At 40.0% G+C, this 22,475-nt stretch overlaps 1 protein-coding gene across 3 annotated transcripts in view; it reads right to left on the bottom strand.

Moving 5' to 3' along the window:
* The window catches only part of lrfn1 (leucine rich repeat and fibronectin type III domain containing 1), a 221,258-nt gene that overhangs the window by 182,969 nt on the left and 15,814 nt on the right, over positions 1 to 22,475 (bottom strand). For all 3 annotated transcript variants that reach the window (XR_004633947.1, XR_004633948.1, XM_034702001.1), the window contains exon 2: positions 12,686 to 12,828. The gene's annotated coding sequence lies outside the window, so the exon portion shown is untranslated. The remainder of the gene's footprint in view (positions 1 to 12,685; positions 12,829 to 22,475) is intronic.

Consider the following 22,475-nt stretch of genomic DNA (forward strand, 5'->3'; position numbering starts at 1 on the left):
ACTTAGATTGGAGTGTTTCACTTGGCACAAAAGTAGTCAATCCCCTGAGTGCAGATCAACATTTTTTAATCTTGTCCAGGAAATGACTTAGTTTATCACCTAAAAAACTCTTTTGTGATGAACACAGTCGTCTACGGGTGTGAAGGTGAAGAAAACTGCAAGACCAATGCAACAAAAGACTTTAAAAGTCTATTTTGACTTTATGGAAACTTTGAGGTTTCTTTCTGCAGCAAAGTGAGGCCACTCTGCAGGGTCACAGTTTAATTTTCTTGTTCAAGAACACTTCAGCAAAGGCAGATGCTCACCAGCACCACCAGGGTCTTTAACAGCTTTCTAAAAACTGAAGGGCAGACTTCTCACTGTATTACCCTGTCACCCACGAGGCGCATGTGTCACACGCAGCCTGTACCGGCTATAATTACTGTGCAAGAGCATTATTTCATATGCAAGTTTTCCCTGATTCACGATGAGCTGTCAGAGACGATTACTGTAGAGCCGGGTATCAGTTAAAAGTTGGCAGAGTGGATCTCACATCTTCTGGCAGGGTCTTGATGTCAATTCATGAAAAAAAAAAATCTGGCAGGTCTGGAGGAGCTACTTGACTCACAACGATCCTGATCCAGAGCCTGAGGAGGGGTGGGGGGGGGGGGGGGGGGGGTGGGGGGGTGGGGGGGCTCGGGGCAGGGATGAAGTGGGAAGAGGGGACACGCTGAACGGATACTGGAGTGGACTTCAGAGTGCGGTCACAAAAACTGTTAATAGTCGGGGCACTCGGTCCACTGCAGTAGGTCATAGCTCTGTACCCACCACTGCAATTTTATTTCCCTGTGGCCTCAATTTGTCAAAAGGGATTCTGTGCATGTCAGGGCTTCCCCTCATAACTAAGGGCAGTCTTGTCTGCAGAGGGAGGGAGGGAGGGAGGGGGGGCCTAAACAGCTGCAGAGAAAAAGTTTTAATGCTAACACCCCTCTACTGAAGACAGAATAATCACTGTCAAACAACTGCGTCACTCCTGCCCCCGCCCTCTCCTGCTCTGAGAGTTGCTGGGGGAGGCGGTTGGGGGGTTGGGGGGTTGGTGTGTCATGCCCGGCATAAATAGAAAACAGCATTTCCATCTGCCTGGTAAACAAGCTGGCTAAGCTGTCACCTTAGTTCACCCTCTTCGGGATTTTTCTCCTAGATGAGCAGATACATATGCTTTACGCTGTGCACGAGCATTTATCAAATCAAGCTGGCGTGTTAATTCCAGCTAAAAGCAGCTGCTGGGTTTATCCATATGTTATAATGGAATGGAGCTCAGCGGAGGGGCCGTCACTATTCACTGTGCATAAATTGAAACAAGAGTCTTTTATCTTGGGTAGACGTAACATATCAAACAGATTACAAACGCTCACTTTTATGTGTTGCTTGTTTACTGCATCAGGCTTTGAGTGACTTTCCTTTGATGCGCTAAAGGTGCACAGCTGTGAACCAAGAGGTGATAAAAAGATTTCAAAAGGGATGAGATCCTTTCTTTTTCTTTTCACAAAAATGGAAAACAACCTTACAGGACTTTTTACCATCATTGCAGTTCTTCTTCTACACCTCTCAAACAACCCTCAATTTAGCCGTTGTGTGATATCTCAAGCTGGAAAAAATCATACAGTACACAGCTCATGTACTGCAAATTAACTGAAGACTACATTGATTTATCAAAATACCTCAAATAGAACACAATGACCTAAAAGACTTGAAAATATTTTTGAAAATACAAATAACAAATGTATTTCAGAGGTGATGGTTTACAGCTGGAGACCCTACATTTGGGGGGTATTTTTACACATTTCAGTTGATACAATATAATAAAAAATGTACTTGTTACACAATGAACTGATGTCACAAACACAAATCAAAAGCTATAAAGAATTGTGGAAATACTTTGGAAGCCGAGCAACTAAGTTCACACAAAGAAACTTGGAAATTTGAAAATCCAACAAGTCATGGATTTATTAAAAAAAAAACTACATTTAGTCCTATTTATGTGACCTTTACATTTTCTCAGCATCTTTGTACCATTTCTGCCCCTTTTAATGAATGACTATGAAATTGCCTGGACTATTTAAGTAACTTATATTGGCAATTTCTGTTCTAGAATTGTTTGAATCATTTTATGAAAAAATATATCTGCATTTACATATTTTTACACACACACACACACACACACACACACACACACACACACACACACACACACACACACACACACACACACACACACACACACACACACACACACACACACACACACACACAATTCACTTTATCATGAATTTTTGTTAGCCGATCAAAATGACTTTTAATTAATATATGAAACATAAGTGGTTTATTGTGCAGCATAGAGAACAATTACAAGCCTTGAATGTTTTAAGCCAAGAAATACTTTATTAAAGGAGCTGTCAGTGCATTGTGTTATGTCCTGTACTCTCTGCCAATTGTTGCCTGAACTCTTTCTTTAATCAAAACAGTCAACAAATAGTGCAGACCTTCCAAAAACTGACAAATATGTAATCAACAATGAGTATGTAATCCTGCGATGCCATGGCCAGTCACTGTAACACTCATGCATAATTCCTCACACTGCTTGCACGCACACACACACACACACACACACGCACACACACACAGACAGAGAGCCTCTTGCCTCCTGTCAGGTCAGTTTACAACTTCATAAACAATGTGCAAATAAACCGTGATAGGAGCAGTGAGAGGTGTAAAACCCGACAGCTGTGTTGATATCTCCATCAAGAGGGCTAGAGGGACGACTCTAATGCAGATATTCTTCTCTTTACTCATCTTATTAGGCAAAGTAATCGCTGAACAATCCAGCAGGTAATCAGTGCAGACAGGATCATATGGTCTCCCATTTCAGATGTCGTCTGCAGGGACATGACCTGCATTTTAAAGCAATGAGCATCAACAAAACAAAACTACCCAGCTCAACTGTTTGCTTTCTGGATACAGATTGTGTAATGTAAAGAGGAACTGCTTTAATTGTGTTTGTTGGAGTATTTCCTCTCAACGCTGAGGGAATTTTTTCTGTGTGAAATCAAATCTATTTCTCATTACAGAAGGAGTGTTCGAGAGCAGCAATGCTGCATATTTATGGGACCATGTTGGAGTTTTTAAAATAAAAATGGTTGTCTGATGTTCCCTGAGATAAAAACTGTCTTGACTAAGAACTAAGAATGTGCGGTGTGAGAAGCTAATTCTTCTCAGGTTAAATGAAGTCACAAGGCAAAAAAAAAAAAGAGCAAGAGTTCTTTGATTCTTCTGCTTTAAAAGCATCACCGCAGAGTTCAGTTCTTAAATGCTAAAAAAAAACATCGGTTTATTTTTCTAACTTCTGTTATTGGCCTGAAAGTCTCAGAAATTCTCCCCAGACTTTGTGAAACTAATTCAGGATTTAAATGGGTCACAGGAATGTTGGTATCCTGTCTTTTTTCGCCTTTTTCTTCTGATCAAAAGATGTTACATCCAGTCTAGACAGGGGAGAGACTCTGAAATGCCTTCTGGTGAACAGCGAGGAAGAAAAGCTGTGTAAAAAAGAGCCCTCCATTCCTCCCAGAATAGAAAGATTTGTGGTTCCTGCAGATTAAGGTGTCACCCACTGAAAACAATGCACTCTGTTTTGTCTCCTTGGTGGCCCTGTATCTTCAGATAGAAACGATTTAAAGCCACTTCTGTTAACATCTCATTTATTTATCCACTGACCTTTCTTAAAGGCAGGGGTGACTTCTGCAGACTCACTTTTCTCTAAATGTTTCCAGATGCTAGGATGCTCAGATGAATTATCCATTAAGTGCACAATGCTTAATACTGACATGGCATTAGCCCTAACCAAGAGAGGCCTATGAGTGTCTGCACATACTGGAGGATTAAATTACAAACACATCTGTATCTGTAATGTTGTTACATCTGCAGACTGCCTTTGGGTCATTTCACTCTGAATGCAGTATGACATGGCAGAATTTATGAAGCGACATGTTTTGATCTTGCTGTGTTGTCCTCATCTTTTTTATTACAGGAAACACCTGCCTCACACACATTTAGGAGGGAGGATACGCACCGGCTTGTTATCTCTCCACCCTGTGTTTGGGTGTTTTTACAGGACTGGAATTTCAATGCGAGGCCAGACACTGTGAAACTGTGTCCACAAGCAGCAGACCACGGACAGCGTCCGTTTGTTGCTGAATATATTGTTTAAGGCACATCAGGACCTGCTCACATTGATAAATCCAGGCAGGGGCTGATGTGATGAGGAAAAGGGATGCTGAATCTTATGAAAAAGGAAGAAAAAACCCTCAGCTCTGCAGTATTTACTGTTAAATTAAAAAGCTTAATTGTGTTCTGCCAGACGGGAAAGAATAGAAACGACTCAATTGGATTAGCAGAGAGGTTTTTCCATGTTAAGACATGAATTTCTATGGCTGCTGGTTTGTCTCTGTAGTTACAGCTTGAGCTCCATATACAACATAGTGGCCCTATGTTCGACTCCAACCCAAGGCCGTTTGCTGCATGCAATACCTCTATCTCTGCTCCAATCATTTCCTGTCTCCTTTCAGCTGTCTTATCAATAACAGTCTAGACTCCGATTTCTATGCAGGTGTTCTTTAATCAAAATCATTGACCACGGCCGAACACCCATGGCAACAATAAAATTCTTTCTGAACAACAAATATTTCGTGAAGGTATTGCCAGATAATTGTATCACATTACCCCATCATTATTTTTCCTCAAACATCCCAATTCCATCATGCTAATCATCCGGGGCGCAGTGCACCAGCTGGACCCAAGCTAGGTCGGTAAACCAAGTGTCCAAAGACCAACTAAGACCGGTTATAGATGCACTCGGTCTTCACATGCACATTCACATGCCAAGAAACGCACTTCTATCCACTCTCCCCTTACATTACAATATCTGCAGAAAGTGGGAAGCATATGACCCAAAAGAAAAAAAGAATACAGATAGAGAAATACTGAAACTCAGAGAGTTGTGTGCAGAATACAAAAAACATCACAGACACAAACTAAACATCACAGACACAAACAAACAGAAGCTTTAGTCAGGGAAATTAGGGAGGTCTGCAACCAAAACTGTCATGATAGAGCAGCATAATCGTTGACATATTTGGAGAGAATTCTCCCCCTTTCACAGACCTGAATGGCATTGATAGCTCAGAGCTGACAGCCTCATTTACATAAAACCTGAGAGCATCAGCACCTGCACAGCAGTGACAGCGCCCTGTTTCTGTCCTACACGTGCAGTCAAGGAGAGAGCTCTGTAATTAATTCAAACAGGGCTTACCGGACAAAAGGAAACCTTAATATCAGCTCATTGTTCGAGGAATGTCCAATCATTGATTATTCTCTCATCCTAACACTTTTTCACCAATCATCCTGTCAACATGACTGTGTTTTTAACATACAGATTAATGCATAATCCTACCCAGGTTTACACAAACAGGGCTTTAGTCTAACTTGTGCACAAGGCGTTACTTTAGGTTTGTCGTAACCTTCAGCTAAGTCAGGTGTAAGGATAAACCCAGGTGTACGTCCAGCTGGTGCAGTCAGCCCCAGGCAGGACCATAAACTGTATTAAACATGGACGCTGTCCCAGTGAAAAGTAACCCTTTGGTTTTCAGAGAGCTGACATGAAGCCCAAAGGTTGTGGTTGCCCTATTGGAAATGCTGATGCCAACTAAGTTTCAGCAAATCTAGAATCTAGAAAGAGTTGAAGTTGAGGTCATAGCCTTGCCACCTGGTAAACAACTACAACAGGCCCACCTGTCAATCAAACTGCCACGCCCCCAATTATGCAAAACGTTTTGCCTTAAAATGAACATTCATAAAGTTTCCCACTCCCATGCAGTTAAAGTAAAAGAGATGTAGAGATAAAAACTGTTTCTACGCCAGGGTGTAAACATAACACTGCGGAAAAAATAGCATTTTTATATGGCCACTAATGTGGTTTCTTTGGCTTTTGGACCCTCGAGGAACTATAGTTTTTTGATTTTCCACATTGGCTTTAATTTTCAAGATTTCATAGCTTTAAATAGACCAAATTCACTGAAAAGACTCATGACAGAAAATAAGTATAAAGTTGACAACTTTATCTGCTAACATTTGCAAAAGTTGGTTCTTTGGTTTTCAAACTGCTCCAGCAGCAAAAAAGCTCATGCAGATTTAGTGGACACTCGTATTGAAACTGGACATGGCATTGTTGTACTCTGTGGCCATCTTGGTTGCTTTTGGGCTTTTGGAACTGAAACAATCCAATATTCTCTCCTGTGATATTGATTAGCTACTGGTGGTAGCTTATTACAGCTGACCCTGATGCTCTGCTGATGGGAGGAATAAATTAAGTAAGGAAATTGAATCACCTTTTTTCCCTATGCTTTCTGAGAGTCAGCATAACACATTTGGTACTCTAAGAACTAAAAATATTTCAATCTCATTTTTGTATTTTCTTTTTTTGAAATGTGAATGTTTAGAAAGGTTTTAAGTTGAATCGCAGCACATCTTATATTTTGTTTTTACATGAGTTCATATCTGTGCCACTAAAATCTACTTTAACAATGTAATTGAGGGGCTTTGAGGCCTTTGGGGTAAGTGGCTGAAAAAAGCAGCTGTCTCTGTTTAGCTTCTTTTTGAGATTCTAGCATTCTTGCTTCACCTCAAGTAACTTCATGAACAATGAAACATGCATCACCATTTTAATCTTCAGGAGATTGGTTGGATGTTTCAAAGGTCCAAAGAGATTATTTTGCTTGAAGAAGAGCATTACTCCCTCACAATTGTAAAGTTTGCGCTGAATAAATACTTAAAGCTCACAACATTGTCTTCTTGATGCGCAGAAAATACACGGGTAGGCGGAAAATCCCATACCAAATTTCAGGGAGAGGGATTGTGATCTCATCATCAGGGATGGCTGAGATTGATTGTGCCTCTTCTTTTGCAGAAAATAAAGTGTTTTCTTGGCAGCCCACATTGAAAATTTCTCACAGGGAAATCTCTGTTTTCTCTGGAAATAATACATCTGTAGCTGTGAACATTCGCTTTAGGCTACTGAGTGTGTCAGCCAACAATCTTGAAAGTGTACGGAGAGGTTTCAAGGAGACACTTTGACAGTGATGTAGTTAAACTTGCTGCCAAACTCTCTGACCTACAAAGCGCACTGCCTGTTTGTTAACGTTATTTGTTATCTGCCACTTAGTTCCTGTGAAATATCTACACGCCACATACGTCTCCCATTTTCACCCTGCAAAGAGAGAGCGAATTGAAAAAGACAAAATAAAAGGACAAGTATCAGAGGGACATAAACAATCAGCTATCTGGTTTCAGCAGCCTATCTGTAGGTCTTATCTGTCCCATCCCACTACAACCACGTTAATGATATCTCACTGACTGGACCCTGCCAATAGTTAGAGCACATCAGTTCAACTAGGCCCTGTGCTTTGTAGATCTCATTTGATTTTCACTGCTGATAGTGGATGCGGCAATTTATGCCAGCGCTCATTCAAGTAGATTGAGATCAAAGAAGCTTGTGGCGCCCCTCCTCCCCCCCATCTCTGGTTTCATCAGATCTGCAACAGGACTCCTTACAGAGGCTCCGGATTCACCCACTGAGTTGCTAGGGTCAAAATCCATTACTGCAGAGCAAATGTGGACTGAAAATCTTAAGTGTTACAGCAGTGCTGGAGAAATTTGCATGTATTTACATGTTTATCGAGCATGGAAAATGAGTTCTTCCAATCTGTCCTGATCAGACACGATTGTATTAACAGAAGAATGCAGTGTGACGTGTTTTTTTCCCTCTCCACTACTCGAAAACGACGGGGTGTGTGTGGTGTGGGGATGGGGGGGGGGGGTTCATTTTCAGGTGTTGCTGAGCTGTAGGAATGATTGCATCACTCTGTGGAGAATACAATTCCTTCGCAGTGTTACTGTTGACAAGCTTATTAAGCCTCAAGTGCAGTTTAGGTCAACACCTATGCATTATAAATCACCTTAGGGAGACAGAAAACATCACCAAACAAATGATGAGGTGTCACTTATGAATCACACCCGTCTATAACAGACTGTGCCCAACATGTGTTATCTTTTAAAACACTGACAAATTCAATTTGTATTATCTCTGACGGTCTATTCATTACCGCAATGTTTATTAAAATTACAATGTAACAACAAACAGCTTTATTAAGAGCAGGCCCACTCCCAACAAATCAGTGCAACTCTAATTTATTTTTTAATGCAAGCTTATATTTCTTTCACAGCGATAATAATCATAATAAAACTGATGTATATAGCAGCTTTCAAACAATTAATGCTGCTCAAAGTGCTTCACAATACGGAAATGACATGCAGCAAGAGGTTGACTGAAAAATACAGAGATCACAGACAAATGATAGTTTGAGATGCCATCATTAACGTGGAAAATAATCATTACAACAATTAAAATGACAATGAGATGTCATCAGTTTGTATTTAGTAGAACTGAATGAGACCTGACATAACAGTAATTTAGACTGCACTGAAATAAAAATGCTATGTCAGAGACATTGTGCAGTCCTCCATGAGGCTGCTCATTCACTGAAATATGTTATCTGACTGTGGGTCCTTTTCTTCTTGGCTGACTTCACAGCCACATTTGTCAGAAGCTGAGCATATTAGAGGAAAGCATCAGGTCTGAGATACGTAGGTGTTATTGAACTGTAGAGTAATGTCTAACACTTGATTCTTTTACACCATAAAAGTTCACCTGCAGCAACCTTTGCTGGCAGTAGTGTCAGTAAAACAGATACTTCCAGTGAGACATGTAGGGCGACTGTAAGCCATGGCCCTCTCTTTCAGACAGCCGAGTACCAGAGGTGATACTATGAATGATCAAAGAGATTAATTTCCTAGTTGTTTAAACTGAAATTTAAATCAGCTGACTTGTCTAAAGTTCAGAAAAAAAGACAAATCAGAAAAAAAAGGTCAAAATAGAGCTCAGTTTGTTTAACACAGGATCCCAGAGTCTGTGGGTAAACAATGTCAAATATGTTTATCAAGTGTGGCCACCATTAGCAGAACTAGCACCACCAAACTTCAGTCCACATCAGTGCCTGTACACAACTTTATCTACCTTTTCTAGATCAAAATACTGCCAAAACACGCCCCACTACAAGACGTCATCTGTCATCTGTGCGTGTTTATATCAGGGTCGTAGAGCATTATAGAATTACACCAGTTGCCATTAACCAGAGCTACAGCCATGGTTGGTAGTTGGTGGCTGGGCTACAACTTAGAGAGAACATAAGATCAGCTTACAGGTCTAAAATAATATAAATATTAATAAACAATTGAACTGATTGTAATACTGGTGCCAACTAGAAAGGGGGGTGCCATTTAATTGTTTAGTCAACTATATGCTAGGGATGGGCAATGATTTTTCGAAAATTTGAATATTCGTTCAGTTTGTAAAAATCAAAGACATACTTTGAATATTTTCTCATTGCAAGTACAATTTTCATTGTTTTTACCGGTGCCTGGTTGTAATAGGGTATTCCCGCCCAGACGGTGGCTATAGAGAGTCTTAAAGCTGTTTGCTAACCACATTAGTAAACAGGAGAAGAAGTTTGTTAACTGCAGTAAATAGCAAAAGAAGAAAAGTTACTCCATTCCTGAACCTCACACTACTACACACAAAGCGGCAACCTCCGGTCTAAAAATATGAGTCCAATGCGGAAGTGTTAAAAGCTGCAGTTCATCAAGGATCTGCTTGAGGCTGGCTCCAGAAGTCCCGGAAGTCACATACACATGAATGGGAAAAAGACGATCTTTACAGCAGAAATAAACATGTTTACAGCCTGGTACAAAAGACATGTGTAGTCTGGATAGCTCATTTCTCGATGCGCTCTCACTGTGAGGGGGGTGAATTTTTTTCTAACGCAGCAATTTCAAAGATATTGAGATTACTAGTCTTCCAATGAGAGGCACAGCTGCCTGCAGGTACGTTGCAGCTGTTGGCTAGGAGGCTCAAACTCCGCCTCTTTACGTCACACTGGCATCGACAGAAGCAATATGGCTACCGCTGCCGATTGGTCTCAAAACAGCACTTCAGAAACAGATGGGTGACGTCACGGATACTACGTCCATATTTGACAGAGTCTATGCTACACACGCATTTCCAGAGACTGAGTATGGCTGTAAAATGTAAACACACACACACACACACACACACACACACACACACACACACACACACACTCCCACACACCACGCCGTGTCACAGAAACACTGACATAAAGATCGAGACGGATGCTGTCCACTACTAGCAGCACCTTGTCCTGCTGCTGGTAAATGCGACTGCCTGTTAATGAGAAAGGTGTGTGTGTGTGTGTGTGTGTGTGTGTGTGTGTGTGTGTGTGTGTGTGTGTGTGTGCGTGTGTGCGTGCGTGCGTGCGTGCGTGCGTGCGTGCGTGCGTGCGTGCGTGCGTGCGTGCGTGTGTGTGTATGAAATAATCGTTGAATAGATGCCAATGATTATTGAATAGTATTTTGGCTTGAAATGCCCATCCCTACTATATGTGCACATCCCTATTGTAATGTAGTCTGTGACACTTGATACTTTTACACCACATAGTTAACCAGCAAGCATTACTTGCTGAAGTGTCATAGTTAAGCAGCAAGCATTACTTGCTGAAGTGTCATAGTTAACCAGCAAGCATTACTTGCTGAAGTGTCATAGTTAAGCAGCAAGCATTACTTGCTGAAGTGTCATAGTTAAGCAGCAAGCATTACTTGCTGAAGTGTCATAGTTAAGCAGCAAGCATTACTTGCTGAAGTGTTGGTACTTCCTGTGTGACATGTAGAATGAATGTAATGAAAGAAAAGGGAATGCTGAAGAAGCCACGGTCGTCTCTTTTACCCTGCCAAATACCAGAGGTGATGCAGCTGAGGATGAGACCATTTAATTTCATGACTCTACTACATCAATCTGTTCCCAGCCTTTAGCTGACATCGGGCAGCCAGCATGTATTTTATTCTCCGAACAGCCCAGCACACCAATGTGACTTCATTTAGCCATTAAACCCTGTTCATCTAAATGAATGAATAATTGAAATAATATGTCAACCTAGCCAGACAACTTTCCTGGTTAAAAATCCTGTTACATGATCCATATCATTATCGTTGTACAACTGTAGTCATGTGAGCTCCATATGATTTGACACGTTATTCCAGGATCCATTATCTTCGTGTCAAAACTCAACAACAGCTCATTATAGCTTTGCTGTGAGAACCTGATTCTCCTAGAAAAGGAGCTCAAGAGCGAAAACAAGCAGCATGGACCTTATTTTCATCGGATCAGTTAACACAAACTTCATAATTCATGATGTATGTGTGCTGCAGTGGGAGCAGTCCACGTTTATACATGACATGAATTGTTATGAAGCTCAGCTAATTTTCAAGCAAGAAGACTTTCCTTTTTCATTTATTATTCATATCACTCTGTATTTCTCTATCACCCTGTTATTTTACCATCACCTGATCACGGAAGTTTACTCCTTAAAGTATTCACCAACCAGCTTACCAAAATGACTCAAATAAAGGTGTAATTTCTAAACTTTATAAGGGATTTATGGTAAAGAAACCACAAACCACAGGATATATTAAAGAGAAATGAGAGAAAGAGGGTCATTTGTTGATACAGAATTTGGGTCAGATGTGTGCAGACTCCAGTGGAAATATACCAATTCTCATGTTTGGCGTGAATTTGGATGGAAGTGTTTGATTCGTTTTTTTGTCACACCAAAGCAGAAAGCTCATTTTGCAGGAGGGGATTCAAAGTGTTGGAGGTTGTGTGGATTTCAGGAAGCAGACCACTGGCATATATTCTGGGAATGTCCAGTATTAAGACCCTTGTGGATAGAGTTCAACAGAATGTTAAAAAGTATATTAAATACTGACCTGCCCCTACAATTTACTGCACTATTTTTAGGAGATGTAGATTTTCAGGCGAGGCCTGTTGATAAATACCTGTTTGCCATTTTGAGTTGTGCTTGTAAAAAAGCCATTACGAGGCACTGGTTGCTTCCTGAACCTCCCACAATACAGGAGTGGATTGATATAGTAAATGATATTTATGTTATGGAAAGGATTACTTTCTGTTTACGACTTCAGAAGGACATATTTATAACACTCTGGACCAAGTGGACTAACTATGTAAAACCCCTACAGACAGATTTTGTGGATGATACCATTCAAGGACCCAGTGATGCTGTCTTGTCTTAGCTAATGACATGTTTATTTGTTTTCTTTGTGTGATTTTCTGTCACTTATCTCTCCCTGAAATGTTTCTCACTCACTATAATGTATACATATCGTCTCCCCCAGGTTGTATTTAGTTCTAATAATCTTTAAAAACGGAGGACTGCAGAGGAAATGAACATTATTCTCTCTTGTATATGTCAATGCTCGGTACAACAAACTGCTGTCCAATAACAAAAATAAAGAATTTCAAAAATAAAAAATGTATTCACCAACCAGGCTTTGCTACAACCTCTATCAACCAATCACCCAGCTGCTAAACTTTAAATCTATGATCCTCTCTGCTCCTTCAGTTTGCCGTTTCAGCATCGATCCTCCACCCAAGTCACCTCCTCACCTTATCATAGGTGTCTGGGTTCAGCTCTTCAGATGTCCACCCCTGCATCCTTCTTTCAACGCCACCACCAGTGTCAAGACTCGATCTGGGGGGTCATCCTATCCTGCAGTCGGCATCATGAAGACATCTCGGTGGGGTCTAATCTGCAAAGAAATTGCACAATTTGCCTTCCTTTTCTGTATCTTGTAAAATAACTTATTAGAAACTCATTTAGAAAGTAGTCCCTCCTGATTGAATCATTATTAAACTTACAAAATTATTCATCAACTATCTTCTATTATTCTGTTACCAATTTATTTTTGTAGCCGAGGCACAAAATAAATGGTCATCTTCGACAGTGTTCAGAAGGATCATTAAATCCACATTCAGTCAAACAATATGAGTCCAAAAAGCACTGTTCAACATTCCCCTAATTACTGCAAGTAATGCTTTTGTTGCCTGCTGCTGTAATTTATTAATAACTGTAAAAATATGCAGATGAATATTCATTCCTGCCTTTGTGATGAAACACTAATAACATCTGTTAAGTCTTTAACAGTCGTGCTCTGTTCTTCTTTAGAGCAGATGCTCGAGCAGTTTTGTCAACAAAGCACACCTCTGAAAAAGGAGAAAACAAACAAACACATGTGCCAAATGTTTACCTGGTATGTCTACAGGGAAGTTATAGAAGCAGAGATTGCACCAGACAGTGCAGCCAAAGAGTCTCATTGGAAGGAGGAAAAGCTGCTCTGAAAATGCATCGAGGTAATTCACGGGGCAGTGATGAAGACAAGGCAGCATGATTTAGCTTCCCATTAGCACACAAATGCACACACCCACGCCTCTGCGCACAAACACACTCACACACACACACTGTTTAGTATTTCTGTTGTGGAGAAATAGCACCCTGAGCCCCTGCACGTTTTGATCTCTGTAAATGTGGTCGTTTATGGCAGGTAATAGCATTGTTATTCAAGTCTTTGCCAGCAATAAATGGAGCGACTCCATCAAAAATTCATTGATTTCTAAAAAAACAATATGCCGGTGGAAAGAGGGACCAAATTGGTAACAGCAGTATGAGCAGTAAACTGATAACCTTACCTGTGTGCTTCTGTCTGAAATAGCTTCAGTATGAAGCAGAGCTGCTCTGCTGTTATTTCCAATTTCCTCTCATGCCTCAGATTTTTTCCTTTTTATTTTTTTGATGGGGGGTTGATACAAACTTTTCCATCTTCCACTTACTTCAAAGAACATCTCAATAAAGATGGAAGATAAACCTACTTTGAGCTGTTGTGGAGTGATGGAAACAACACACAAACATTGAACAAAGATTTATCTGTTTGTCGTTTTCAAAGTGTGAAGAAAAGCCTTTGTTTGACTTTCAGGTCTCTCTCTTGACTTGCTCTGAGGTGTCGCATTCAGCTCAACCTTTATAAATGTCAGGTGTAACCTGCAGGCCACAGTGAAATAAGAATTCAGTGGCTGGTCTTGTTGTTTTTTTTCCCCTCACACACAGTGATGAGTATTTTTCGCCCCTGGTTCATCTTGAATAAAAGATGGGCTTCTTGTAATTAAACTTGCATTCTTGCCTTAAATTTGAGGTCTGTAAAGGTTTATTTTCGTGAGGACCTTGAATACTCATCAACATAAACAATTCAAAGGGCTTTCTGCTAGATTTCAGCTGTAGTCCACGAGTCACACGTCCCAAAAAGATTGCAAGCATACACAAACAGGCGGCAAGGACATCTTGGGTAAAATATTTAAAAAGGTGAGACAAGTACTTTCTTTGATCTGTTTTATTAAACTGTAGATGTTACTTTAGATGAGTGTTTCTCAATCGGGGGTATTAGTAACCTTAGAGTACTTTAGAGAACTACAGGGGGTACTTATTTAAAAACACATCAGTCATGCATTATTCCTAAAATGTTTTATTATGAAAATAAAAAATTTTGTTCAACAAAGCACCATTTTATCTATTGTCCTCATTTTTAATGCAATCATTAAGTGCTTCATATTGTCGACTTTCCAAACAAATGTAATCGATTTCAAGTTTTTATGCTGAAGTTAAGTTATTGGGCACTGATGACAGTTGGATGTATCGGTGTATCATTTTTTAAAATATTTTTCATGCATAGTTTTTCAGCACTTTGCTGAAAACGTATTTAATAGAGGATACTTCTCTGAGGAAAGTTTGAGCGCCCTTGCACTTCCTTTTTAGAAAACATTAAACCCTGAAATGTTTATATTTCTAAGAACAGAGGAACTGTGTTTACTGCCTCTATCTTACACCAAATATTTATCATAACATTAAAACAACAAGGGAATGTGTTACAGGGGAATAGTACTTACCAGATAAAGTATGAGCTCTGAATAAAACTCAGCGATTTTAAATGCACTTTATGAATGTAATATCTAAGAGAGGTTATTACCCCCAGAAAGAAAACAACAACTAAGTTTTCTTTAAATGCAATAAAAGATGTTAAATTATGAGTCAGATTAAGCATCAGTCAAAATGTTATTCCTACACAGATTTCATGCTGCAGACTAAGCCACAAACACAAGCTGGTTAGTCATATCTGAGCCCAAGGCTGTCGGTGCTTGACTCCCCTTGCACAATCCCCATGTTGTCATGTTGTCAACAAACTAGCATCTGAGGTCTCTGAAAATCCCATCTTACACTGTACTATCATCACACCTGCCAGAGGGCATGCTGCAGCCGCAGAGCCCAGAGACTCTGACTGCATGCCACGTTTCAAAGCAAGATATAAAGCGGCTGAGTGGAGAGAGGAGGTCTGTGGTTTCACGGGCGAGGTGTGCTGACCCGTGGGACATGTATCATAACTGATTTTCTTTCTTTATCCTTTTGGTTATCCCCTCCTGAAAGCTGTAAATGATGTGCGCAGCTGGAGCTTATCCTCACCCGCATCTAGGAGGCGGCCACTGCAACAGGGCTTGTGGAGATAGTCAAGGGTCTTGATTCACTAACACTACCTAGACTAAGCTTATCAGGCTCTGCAGATGCTTCTTCCAAAAAGCTATCAATCTTCTATTGGTTCTATATCTATAGCAGGTGATATAGTGCATTTAAGTAATGAGGAAATTTACTGGAAATTCTTATTTGACAGTCCAGGTTACACTCGTTATTTCAACAGAAATGTGACAATCTGCTTTACACGACCTCAACGCAGTGGGTGGAAGGCTGGACTGAAAATAATTCCCTGTATACACAAATGATTAAATACGGATTATTGTGACAGATTACAGCCATCACACTTTTAAATATAATAACCTCCATAATTATATTCCGTAGTAACCTGCATTTTTACATTAAAATATTATAGAGTTAACTGTTCAATTAGCTCCCTCTGACACAGCTGTATCCCAAAGACTGAAACAGACAATTAAAAGCAGGATTTCTAATGCATGTATGCATTTATCTAAATCAACCTGTCAGCTGGCTTTCCTCACAGGACTTAGCCCGTGCGGATAGTTAATGGATATTCATACTTTCATTTGCTAATGTCTACACTGTTAATAATTCTACTGCAATTACAGTGAAATGGATTCATGTATTTGACAAAAAAAAGGTGGCGCTGACAATCCCGGTAATGAGCTTCCTGCATTTATGAAGAAGAATGGATAATAGTTGTTACTGCAGAACATTCAGAGGCAAAAAGTACAAAGACATTTAAAGTGATGATTAGAGGTGCAGCATTATTCAAATCATAAACCTGCTACTTTGAATAATTTTTGTTGATGCAGGAGCCAAAGGCCATTCTTTAGCATGAATCCACTTACAGCCCATTAGCGTCCAGTGTGGCGCCGCTTTGTTGTTCTGTGGTCATCTTGTCGACGCCTCGGTAACTGCTGTAATTAATCCTTTTTAACTTTGTTGTGACGGCAAAACTAAAAGGCATTGTGCATTGAATCAGGGCACCGCAGTGCTGCTTGTGGGTCACATACCTTATGTTTTGAAGTAATTGCCAGAAGAGTGAAGAAGTTCAGTGGACTTGCAAGGTGTTTTGTCTCCAGGTTGTTTATGTTACGATTTCTGCTTTTTAACTATAAATAGCGTTATGGGAGGAAAATTGCCCCCCAAAGGAATACTTAACTTACATTTTTCCTCCATTCATTCCTTTGATTCTGTACGTTAATTGCTCATTAATGACTAACCTAAACTTTTGGAAAACTTGTTTGCTATCATGCCAGTTGGTGAAAGGCTATAATCTGTTTCAGGATTACCTTAATCAGTAAAACTCCTTTTGCATAAGGACGCAGAATAACAAAACCTGCATAATTTCTGAATAATGTTGGCTGACATTCAGGATGGAATCACATAAACACAGTCAGCAAAGAACACAATTGCTCTGCCTCTGCCAGGTGGAATCACTAACAGCATCACACAAAACAAGGAAGGGATTGAGGCCAAAACTATTGTGATTATATCCCCCCTAACCTGAGGAAAGTGGTGATTATACAGATCACATTACAGGGTTTCACACTGTCTCAGAACTTCCTTGCTGACTGCACTAGTCCCAAATCAGGACACAGCATTTGATCTTCCAGCTGAGGAAATGCTGTCGGCATGAGCAGCAGACTGTGATGAGAAGGTTTGATGTGAAAATCAAGAAGCACGGCTGTATCTAACTCTGAATTTTGTCAGTGGAAACATTTCTGGCTGTCCAATATAAAGTTTGAAATGTTCATTTTTTTTCTTTTGGTTGCAACAATAACCAACCAACTGATCATTTTCTTGAGCCGGACATCAAAACATGTCCAACCACATTTTTTCAAAGTGTTCAAGTCAAGTCATTTTTGTTAAAATGGATCCGGATCAGTAAAATGTCAAACAAAACGGTCGACGTCCTGGTTACAAAAGTTTTGCTGATTTTTTACTGCAACTGTGCTCTGTGTCTTCCATCTTACAGGACCTTTTACCTTTAACAAGAGAAACGTTAGCTGAGGTGACGGGTCAGGTCGATTTAAAAAAGCAACAGCCGAGATCTGCAAAGCAATTTACGGCCAAATTTAACCAGATCTGTGTCCACTCAATCTCAGCTCTGTCACAGCATCAAATCTGATAGTTTCTATTCTTTTTTTTTTTTTTTTTTAAGTTATGTTTTGGGTCTTTTTTGCCTTTATGATAGTACAGCTGAAGAGAGACAGGAAATGATGGGAGTAGAGAGCGTGGAAAGAAATGCAGCAAATGGTTATGATCAGGAGTCAAACTGGCAACCTATGTGACAAGGACTATAGCCTCTGTGTGTGGGCGCTTTGACTGCTAGTCAAGTCAAGCTTTATTTATAAAGCACATTTAAAACAACCTCAGTTGACCAAAGTGCTGTACAGTTATTAAAATACAATATAATCATACACAAATATAACAATAAATAAAAACAATAAAAGAATAGTAAGCGCTCAATTTAGGAAATAAAAAGAGTAAAAAGTAAAAAAGCCAAGGATTTCTTAGCTGGGCCTGAACACCAAGGATAAAAGATGGGTTTTCAGCAGTGTTTTAAAGTGCTCCACAGACTGTGCAGCTCTAACCTGGAAAGGTAGGCTGTTCCACAGCTTTGGGGCCGCCACTGAGAAGGCTCTGTCCCCACGAGTAGAGAGTCTGGACCGAGGTACTGCCAGGAGCAGCTGGTTAGATGACCAAAGTGCTCTGGAAGAACTGTGAGGCTGTACAAGGTCTGATAAATAAGACGGTGCCAGACCATTTAAACACTTTAAAACAATTAATAAGACCTTGAACTGGATCCTAAAGTTCACAGGCAACCAGTGCAAAGACTCAAGGACAGGACTGATGTAGACGGCGCAATGCTGACTGGTCTGAGCCCTCTGCAGCAGATACGCAAGACTTGCCGGATGCCAGAGTAAATGCATCAATCAGCACAGAGCAAATTGAGCGAGACAGGAAGTCAGGCATCGAAACAAAATTTTAAATTCTGGTTACGTTTCAGAATAAAACACTCTGTGCAGATTGTATTTCACTTGACTACAACAACAAACTGAGGTTTTCAGAGGTCAGAGTGTCATTTGGAGTGATGGCTTAGTGACACCTTAGTGTCAAGATACCTAGCAGACAGTATTACAGCAGGCGTGACAGAAACTGTGACAGTTTCTCAAATTAAGAACAAATCAAATAAGAACTTTCAAATGAAGAGCAAGTTGGCAGTAACAACCAGTGGCTGAATAATGTATTCAATTCATGAAAGAATCACAGAGACATAATGAAGAGAAAAATGATGTCTTGAATTACTTTCATTATTACATTTTGAACACAAAAGCATTTCTCTTCTCTCTAACATGACATAAAAAGCTCTGTCACACTGTTTTTTTCCATACTTTTATAGTTTAATTGGTTTTAAGTTTTGAACCCTGGGGAAAGAAACACTTAATTTAAAGGAATAGCAGGGCCTTGCAGAATCCATGGAGGTAGACAGGTGTACAGACAAGCAAAGATTTATGTGATAGTTATATCAAATTTGCACATTTCTGTATGGTATCTAATTTCTTCACCCAACTACCTGTCACAGTGAGACACCTGGGCATGGGAGAGTGATAAAGACTTCACTTTATTTGTTATTTCAGTCTGTACAGTGTCTTCTGAGTGTCTCTCAGAAAAGTAACAAACTCAAGGGCATGTTATTTTTATTTTTATGACTTACTTAGAAACCCATTTGAATAAAACTATACTGAATCAAGTCAAAACGAATCGTTCTATATTTTAATGAGCTGTACCTGAATTGGATCAGATAGTCTTGAAAGAGAGAGATGCACACCCCTAGTAAGCAGCAGCTCGGTGCGCAGCCCGCAAAGCTCCCCTGTGGCTGAGACACCTTTTCATTTAATTTGCTCCTGAAGGATTGTCAGTATCATTGATGTGCTGACTGCTGAATTGTTTAACTGTTACAGTATAAATAAAGCATTAGTAATCACCTATGGTATTTAAGAGAAGGTGGTGTCCTCATGAAAGAAATACCTCCTGAGCTGGGGATTTATCTTTATCACACCAAAGGTTAACATCACCAAGTTATTTTCCCGGGGGCAGAGTTAAATCTGCTACAACAATGACATGGTTTTTAAGGAGGCTTCTGTGTGTAATCACTTTAATGAAAATGTTAAATGGAAATGACATGAGGACTAAGTCTGGAGGGTCTGAAGGCTCTGACTCATCAACATAGACCAGGGCTCTGAATCCCCGCAGCTGTTTGGCTTCTTTCAAAGTACTAAGTTTGCAAATCAAGCACTGATTTCTTTTCTTCATCTTGAATGCTGTTAAACTATATCTTGGACTATATCAGTAGAGTGCTTAGAAAATGAAGTCCTTTTATTGCAAATCAAATAAACAGTTCAGCTATAGAAAATATTGGTCCAATAAAGCAATCCTTATCATATCTAATGTATGTACGTATGTAGGGACCATGTACAATATGTAATATGAATGTTACCATTTGATGCGTTGTACCAGAGTTAGCTCAAAGCAAATTTACATCAGCAGCCCCTTGGTGGTTCACAGACATGAAGTAAGTTTTTATAATAATTGATGTTTTAGTACTTAAGCCTATTCACAAATAAAACCAGCAACATCTTTTTAATTGTAGCAAAAAATTCAATGATTTGATGGAAATGATTGTCCTTGAGAAACATATCCATGCTCTGTTTATTCATCAGAAATTCACAATACTAGGAGTGATCAGCTCAACTGCAATTAAAGTCCCTCTTTGCCTTGAAAATGAACTTTATCACCAAAAACACATTTCCACTGCATTTCAGCCCTGCCACAAAAGGACCAGCTAACATCATTTCAATGACACACAGGTGTCACACACATTAACACAGGTGTTGGTGTTGATGAGGACAAGGCTGGCGATCAAGGGATTGGGCTCTCTCACAATCTTGCCTAAAAACACAGCCATGAATAAAGAATGGTACCAGAACGTCCTCCGAGAGCAACTTCTCCCAACCATCCAAGGGCAGTTTGGTGATGAAGAATGCCTTTTCCAGCATGATGGAGCACCTTGCCATAAAGCAAAAGTCATAACAAAATGGCTCGGGGAACAAAACATTAAGATTTTGGGCCCTTGGCCAGGAAACTCCCCAGATCTTAATCCCATTGAGAACTTGTGGTCAATCCTCAAGAGGCGGGTGGACAATCCAAAACCCACAAATTCTGACAAACTCCAAGCATTGATTATGCAAGAATGGACTGCCATCAGTCAGGATTTGGTCCAGAAGTTGATTGACAGCATGCCAGGGAGAATTGCAGAGGTCTTGAAAAAGAAGGGTCAACACTGCAAATATTGACTTATTGCATGAATTCTGTGTAATTCTCAATAAAAGATTTTGATACTTATGAAATGCTTCTAATTGTATTTCATTATACCATAGAAACATCTGACAAAAACACCTAAAAACCCTGAAGCAGCAGACTTTGTGAAAATGTAATATTTGTGTCATTCTCAAAACTTTTGGCCATGACTGTAGATACCTAATAGATCACAAGTAGGATGTCTACAAGAGTCGGTCACATTGTGGATTTAGGGGCTCACCAAGTGGCAACTTCCAATATGAAGCCCATGCAGAAGTGTTATAAACTGCAGTTCATTGAGCGTCAGCTTGAGGCTGGCTGCAGAAACACCGGAAACCAAATACACACCAATTCAAAAAAGACGATATTTGCAGCAGAAATAAACATGTTTACAGCCTGGTTCAAAAAACGGCTTCAGTCTAAAGAGCTAATTCCTCTATCAGCACACACTGTACAGGGGGCGAATTTTTCTTTAACGCAACAATTACGAAAATATTAAGATTACAATTTTGCCCAAATAAGGACATGACTGACTTGACTGACAGGCGGGAACGCTGTAGCTGTTGGCTATAGGAGGCTCAAACTCCGCCTCTTTACCTCACACTAGCTCACCAGCAGTTAGGTTGAGTTCAGCATTTCCAGTTTTGTCTCCCGCCAAAGATTGGCTTCCAAAACAGCACTCAGGAACAGATGGGTGTCTCCCTAAGCATTGACAGTCTGACATGCCTTCCTTGCTGATACTGCCACCATTTGGAGATGCAGATAATACAATTATGCAGGTAATGCTGCTTTCAGGGCACTCTAATCAGAGCCATACTGAACCATCTGACCTTCATAAAGTTCTAAACTTTGGGGAATTCTAGTACCATACCTTTAAGACAAAAAGCATAAAAAAAGTACTAAAACTTTGGTGTACCGTGCAGCAATATCATCCACATGTAATATTAACTAGTAACAGACTTCCTTTTTCATTCTCTAAGGTATCATATTGCCCAATGTGTTTCAAAAGACAGCCAGACAAATTAAACACATAATCTTGCAATAATCTGACTACAAAACCTTTTTCGCACTTTCATTTTTTGACTTTTTCATGCAGAATTGCTGCATATTAGAAATTTCAGTCCCCTGAGACTTAACTTCTTTGCCACTGACATGCCTGTGGATATTTAGTCAAGTGATAATTATTCCAGCAGACACCAAGTGACAGGTGGAAGAATTATATGCAAGCCAGTAGTTAAAAAATGATAAAATATCATAAATCAGTAATCTAGTTCTGCGCTTTATTTGAGCATTGTGTAGTTATGAATTTAAATACCATGCATATTCACTTGTAGAGAATACTAATCGCTGCAAACAGTGATTGTGAGGGATTAGCAGCACGCCGTCATGAGTTATTTCCCACTGACAGCAAGCTGATCAAAGCGAAGGAGTGTGAATATTAAGTCAGAAGGAACACAAAACGTTTCTGCAGGTTCTGCAGGATGATGGGGAAGATTC

Source organism: Notolabrus celidotus, chromosome 14 (genome assembly GCF_009762535.1).
Source record: "Notolabrus celidotus isolate fNotCel1 chromosome 14, fNotCel1.pri, whole genome shotgun sequence".
NCBI classification, from domain to species: Eukaryota; Metazoa; Chordata; class Actinopteri; order Labriformes; family Labridae; genus Notolabrus; species Notolabrus celidotus.